Genomic DNA, 7688 nt, shown 5'->3' with positions numbered 1-7688 from the left:
CTGTTTTTTGCAGCCCCCGCCCAGATGTGGCAGCAGTACTCCATCTTTGGACGTACTTGGCTTTTATATAGATAGAGAATTGCATCAGTAGTGAGATATCTTCTGGAGCGGTAGAAGGATCCCACCATTTTCCCAGCGACCTTGGCCACAGACTTGATGTATGTGTTCCATTTAAGATCAGGTGTAAAGGTCAAACCCAGGAGCTTATCAAATCCTGGGGCCTCCCTTAGACGAGAGCCATCCATTTCAATTGATGCCAGATGGGGATCAGAGAGTTTATGATGTAGAGATAGGAGCTTAGTCTTAGATGCATTAAAGGTAACCAGCCACCTCTTTCCCCACTGTACCACGCGCTCAAGATCAGAGGAGAGAGAATCAGAGAGAACATCATCATTTACAGCCTTTGATGTGTTGCCATAGATGGCCGTGTCATCAGCATAGATGTCAATGAAAGATTTTAGTATGTGTTTTGGGAGATCATTGATGTAGATCAGGAAGAGAGTTGGGCTCAGTATGGACCCCTGAGGGACTCCAGCATTAATACTGTGGGCCTCTGATTTCTGCCCATCAACCACTACTCTTATGAGCCTATCAGATAGAAATGATTTAATGATAGAGAAAACATTTCCAGTTATACCGTAGCTGGAAATCTTGTGTAGTAGGCCTTTATGCCAAACCTTATCGAAGGCCTTTGATATGTCGAGAGCAATTGCCCTAGAAATGAAGCCTTTGTCGAGAGATTCGCTAATCCTATGAGATATAACCGTTAGCACATCTGCTGTAGATCTAGCAGAGCGGAAACCATATTGCATGTCACTAAGAAGGTTATTTCTGCTGAGGTGGTTGATTACTTCTCTATTTATTGTGGATTCCAGCAACTTACTCATGACACACAGGAGACTTATTGGTCTGTACTGAGAGGGGGATGACTTATCACCTGAATTCTTAAATACAGGGCATACTGATAAGGTTTTCCAGGGTGTTGGAAAGCACTTCTCCTTAAGGCAACGCTTAAACAGTTTGGAAAGTATGGGGGCAAGTTCTGGTTGTAATTTTTTTAACACTATAATTGGAATACTGTCAAGACCAGTTGCTTTACTGGAGTCAAGGTTCTTGATTAGCTTGGCGACCTCACGCACAGATATTTGTATGTTGCATAGCGTGTTGTCTGTTATAGGAGGGAATATGGGGAGTTGATGGCCTTCGTCACATAGGGTAGAATTTGCCGCAAAGTTTTTGGCAAATAGTTTGGCCTTGTCTGATGCTGTCGAGATGACCTGTGGTCCATTGATAATGGTTGGAATAGAGCGCATGTTTTTGTTCAAGATCCTGTTTGCTATTTGCCAGAACTGGTGGGAACCAAGTCGCTGCTCAGCTACTTTGGACTTAACGGATTGCGCATATAGTTCTCTTGCATTTTTTATTACTCTTTTACAATGGTTGCTGGCGGTTCTGAAAGCAGCTTTAGTTTCAGTGCATCTATTACGTTGGTAGCTATGGAAAAAGTGATTTCTGTGTGCGATGGCAGCAGCACATTCGGGGGAGAACCATAGCTGGCTGTTAGGTTTTTGTTGGAATTTTTTGGATGGTATGAACTGGCCTATGCCTACAAGTAACTATTCGGTCAGATCTGATACTATAGAGGACACATCCTTTTTAAACATTGAATGGAGAGGGAGATCAGATATGAATGTACGGAAGCTATCCCAGTCCGCCATAGAGTATCGGTATACAGTACGGTTGAGAGGTACGTCTGTACATTTATTATATTTCATTTTTATCTTAACTGATACGACGCAGTGGTTGGAGGATCCCAGAGGAGATAGAACGGAACATGAGCATAGCTCAGGGGAAGTGGATAGAAAAAGGTCTAGGAGGCTTGCGAACTGACCGGTACTATCGGGCACACGGGTAGGCTTGCGGATAATCTGAGTGAGGTCAGAGGCAATGGCAAAATCATGACAGAACCTCCCCTCCTCATCAGTCTTATTTGAGTGGGTCAGCCATTCCACATTATGGACATTGAAGTCACCGCAAAAATGAATGTTAGCCGAGGGATGAGCAGACAGGATGTGGTCAATTTTTTCTGATATACTCTTAAAGACAGTAACTCCACTGTTGTGGGGGCGATAGAGGGCAAATATAAATGTGGTGGTGTAAGCAAGTGCAACCCGGAAGCACATATAAGGTAGATTAGGGTCTTCTCCGGAGATATCCTTGCCACATGGGAAGCCATCTTTAATGTAGGCACATATTCCATGCCCGTGGCGATCTTGGGGGTCAGATTTAGATGTTAGGTTAGAGTATCCTTTAATTATGAACTCATCTAGGGAGGTGGTCGGCCCTATTCCAGTTTCGCTTAGAAAGAATATGTCAGGTTTCGTCTCCTGTAATTGGGTTTCAATCTCTGGAAGATTAAAACGTAGACCCCTGATGTTGGAGAAGAAGATATGGTAGTAGGGGTCTACGTAGGAGGATGGGGTTCTAGGTTTATTTGTGTTTTCTTTTTTGAGATATTTCATGTTGAGGATTTTGGAGTTTGTGGAACAGGTCAGCATACTTGGTTAGAGCAGAACAGAGAGGGAAAGTAAGAGAGGAAAGACAGGAAAATTTTTTTTTTTTTCATAAATCAGAGTCCATTTTCTGTAGGCTGTTTTTGAACCCAGTCAACGACGGGTACTTTTGCTAGTGTATATATATATACACACGAAGTAGCAGAGAGACTTGAAGTTGTCTGGGATTGAATAACGATCAATGAATGTTTTCACCCTCCCATACTTTTATTATCATTTTTTTCAACCAAATTGATTGATTGCCTGCTCTAGATTGGGACCCATTGCAGTGTACCAGGAGGAACATTCATATGCCCCCCCCCCCCAGTGGTTTAGTTCACAATACATTGTAGCCTGCATTGCACTGTAGAAAACCAACTGTTCATTTTATAAAATTAAAATAATAGCTTCCTTTAAAATTTAAAATGCAACACAAACTCAACTTATATATATATTATATATATTTTTTTTTTTCTGTGGAAATTTACAATTCTTGATAGTATCTGTTTTTGTAGCACAAAATCATTCACTTAATTATCAATCAGTGAATCTATTTTGCCCTTAACTCATCAGAAGAAATATATATATATATATATATATATATATATATATATATATATATATATATATATATATATGTCTTATCAAAGAACCAACTGTTGATTTTATGAAATTATTTTTCCATAATCACTGAATTAAAAATAAACATACAAAAATCAAGTATCATGGTTCAATTGTTCCCTAAACAGAAACATTCATTTTGAACACACCGCTATTTTATAAAAGAACCTACAGTTTATTTTATAGGTTGGGCTTTTCTGCTTGTGCGGCGATAAAACTTTTCAAATGCACTTGTGATGTTAGATTGTATAAAAGTGTTAACTTTGGTTGAAATCAAACTTCTTTCTTTAATCAGATTTTTTAGATATCAATTTTCCATCTTTATTGGATGCATTCCGATACAAAATCTACGTAAGAACACTTCCAGACACATCAAGTATCATTGTGAGAAATTTTATAAAAATCGGCCCAGCCGTTTCCAAGTCCATAAAGAACAAACACATACACACAATGCAAGAAGCTAAAAAACAAAAAACTTTTTTAAAAAAACTAGCAAATAATAAGTTGTCCCTAAGTCCTCAGATTCCATGAGCGATGTTTTTGACTAAGGAGGAAAAATTGTTGTTTTCAAGATAACAATCTATCCATTAAACACAGTTTCTATTAAAAAAAAATAAATAAATAATTAAAAATATTGTTCTTATTTTGAATATTATTCTCGCAATATTTTGCCGATATAACGTTTGGCCTTCTTTAGGTGCTTTTTGTTAAACTTAGGTGTCATTAAGTTGGACTTAAGAATATTTGTAACCAATCCTTTTTATTTAATCTGTGAGGGTAGATTGCTCTTATTCTGTCAGCCATGACTCGATAGAAGTCTTAAGTATTTCTTAATTATATTCTTATTCTGCATTGACCCATTTATTTTCATCTTTTTTTTATTTTTCATTCAGTTCAGTTCATTTCTCTGTGCTCATGGTTTGGTAACTTTTATGAAAAACTTTTGAATCAGAAAATCAGGAAATTAATGGAATAAGAAACCGTGACGAAAGCAATGTCCTTTGCAATTAATATTGGAAACCAAAAATATCTAAACTTGTTTGAAATTTATATTTCTGAATTTTTGAGATGAGGATTAATTTTTTGCATTATTCGGATTATCGTTCTCATCTTGAATGTTATTCGCACAACGCTTCGGTCGATGTAACCGTCTACCACCTACCATCTTGTATGCTTTACAAAGAATTCTGGGAGTTACTAGAAATTTAATCTATTTAAAGATTGATGGGAACTTCGGCAAAAAAGTAGGGGTGTATTATTGGAGTAGTGGTCACAATTTTATATATATATACATATCTATATATATATACACACATACATAAGAGAGAAAGGTAATTTGCTTGAAGCATTGCTGGTAAATAAAATATAAGTGTATTAGAAAGCTATAGCAATGTGGGTTACCGGTGTGAGAATAAAACCTGTGGAAAATGAACAAAACACCTGTTTGTCAATATACATTTGTTTAAATCGGTAAACTAATTTCTAACATTTTTCTTATGTCTATTTTTAAGCTTATCTCATTTATTAAAAAGACCAGCATTAGGGATGTACGCTCGGGTATTCTAGTCTAGTCTAGGGATATCTTAAAATTTATTGGCAATGCTTAGGCCAATAGAGTGCAAATATATATATATATATATATATATATATATATATATATATACTATTATATAAAATACACTGTGAGTTCATTTCCTATCGACTCGAAAATGGTTGAGTCGATTTTTATGAAATTTCACATGAAGGTACTTCATCTGCATGGCAGTGTTCTTAGATAGGTTTTGTATCGGAATGTCTTTAATAAATATCAATAATTGAAATAATCCGATTAAAGAAGGATCAGGCGATTTTGACCAAAGTTAACACTTTACACACCCCAATACCAGAAATGCATTTGAGAAGTTTTATTACCACACAAGTCGAAAGGCGTGACATACAAAATCAACAGTAGATTCTTTGATATGACAAGGGTGCATTGGAAATCAATGTTTCTGTTTAAACAATTGCACCATGATACTTGACTTTTTGATTTTAAATTTAAATTCAAGCCATTATTACTACACAACCAGTAAGGCCAGACACAAAATCAACATTAGATTCTTTGATATGACAGAGGCGCTCGGAATAAATTTTTCTGTTTAAAGCACAACTGAATTATAATACTTGACTTTCGCATATTAAACTTTAATTCAAGTCATTATATATAAAAAATAATTTTATAAAATAAACAGTAGGTTCTCTACAGTGCAATGTAGACTACATGTATTGTCGACCAAGACATTGCAAGAGGCATATGAGCTTCTTCCTGGTGCACCGCAATTTGATTGAAAGATGAGCGATTTCACAGATTTCGATAATAATAACAATATGAGTGTGTGAAATATTCGTTGATCATCATTCAATCCTGGACAACATCAGGTTACTCTGCTAGTATACTTATATATAAAAAGCACTTCATCTGTGTGTGCGCGTTAGTTCTCTATGGACTTCAAAATGACTGGACCGATGCTTTTGAAATTTCACACAAATGTACTTTATGTTCTTAGATAAGTTTTGTAGCGGAATGCCTCCGATAAGTATAAAAAATCAATAATCGAAAAAATACATTAAAGAAGGAACGCTTTTGACCAAAGTAAACACCCTTATACAGTCTAACATCACATTACCTGGGATTTATTTTATGTAATGTACATTCTGTTGCACTTTTTAAAAAAATCATTGAAAATTTTATATCTATATCATTAATTGCTAGATGAAAGATAATGTTTTTAAATTGCAACAAAATATAGATTACATAAAATAAATCCAAAGTAATTTTTTGATTCAATTTAAATTAAATTTTTATACCTTACTTTGTAAAATTTATAAAAGTGCACTTTGAAGATAAATAAATTTCAAATTGAATCCTGTACCTTTATTTTTAAAGCCTATAGTAAAAACATTTTGTTTAACAATTTTCATGCCTTGGATGAAATGCTTTTCTAACTTGTATCTTATCTTTTTAAGATTATATTTTAAAACTCTCCTTCTCTCTATTTCAGTTTGCATTTCTCCTCACACCACAACTCATTTTTGAAACTCCCTCTTTGTCATACATGTCTGAATAATGAGAAAATCTGAATTTTTTTAACAAAAACTTTAAAATAACTTTTTTAGATTAAATTTTTTAAAACTTCTTTCAGAATAGAAAATCTTTAAAATTTAAGAACATATTTCATATAGGTTTCATTAGCAAATATTCAGTACATAACGAGAAAAATAGAGATGAAAATGTCAAAAGGACTGTATAACTGATTATGGTCAATAGTAGTCCTCGCCAGCAAAAGTCTTTGTTATCGTTATTCTATTATCATTATTATTTAAAACATTTTGTGTCCTGCTCTTTCGCGTGAGGACTAATAAAAAAGTGAAATTGTGTGCATGTGTGTACATTTCCCAACCAAACTACCCTGTTAATTTTCAGTCTACAGACTCGAGATTTAACATAAGACATTGAGATTTGGAAAAATCTTTTTAATCGGTTTTCGTCCAGAAATTTGACTGTCATATGTATGTACCCATAGCGAAATGAAAACATTGTATTCCAAAAATCACATAAATTGATCAAATAGTTTTATTTCTTATAAAGAAAATCGTTTTTAATGATTAATAGGAATTTGTAGACATTACAACATAAATCTTGTAAGTATGAATTATTGTTGAGTTATGTTGCTTCATTTTTGAGATTTTCTTTAAAAATGGTGGGTGAGACAGTCACCCCTTGGATACTTATAAAATTTTATTTTCTTATTTAAAATAAAACTACTTGATCAATTTATATGACTTTTAGAATATGATATTTTCGTTTCATTACTGGTACGTACATTATACAATTATTTTTATTTTTTATATAGGAGGAATTCTGGACAAGAATTGTACATTGAACTGAAAGAATTAATTTATTTCATTTTTTTTTTTCAAATTTTTTATTCAATTCGACAAAATAAACGTTTAAAATAAAGTTTGGACGGATTAAATGATAAACAAAAAAATTCTTCAGCAATAGAAGGTTTTGTTTTTTGTGAGACAACATTTTTGCTGCAAAGAAATAGATCATACAAAACAATTCTCATTTTTTTACAGGTAAAATTTTAAAAAAATAATTTTACATTAGAAAATATTGAATAAATAGAAATCTGAAAAATATTTCAATAGAAATTCAAAATAAAACAACGATTGTAAATAAATAATAACACTGAAGCTTCTAATAATATTAAAATATCAAAGTTTTTGAAATGAAGAAAGTTAAAAATGGTAGGAGAAAATGTGGAGGGATGGGAAAAGAAGTAGGAGAGAAAGAAGAGAAAGTTGAATGAGGATGGGAACAAAGGGTTGAGGAAGAAGGAGACAATAAAAGGTGGAGGGAGGAAGAGACAATAAAAGATCAAAAGATGAGAAGACAAGAAAATGGTCGGAGCAGGAGGAGATATGAAAATGGTTGAAAGGAGGAAGAGGAGACAAGAAAAGAAAAGTCAG

The sequence above is a fragment of the Euprymna scolopes genome, chromosome 17 (assembly GCF_053919585.1).
Source record: "Euprymna scolopes isolate OS-2025 chromosome 17, ASM5391958v1, whole genome shotgun sequence".
NCBI classification, from domain to species: domain Eukaryota; kingdom Metazoa; phylum Mollusca; class Cephalopoda; order Sepiida; family Sepiolidae; genus Euprymna; species Euprymna scolopes.
The sequence above is the reverse complement of the archived record's forward strand: the minus strand, read 5'-3'. Positions refer to the sequence as shown.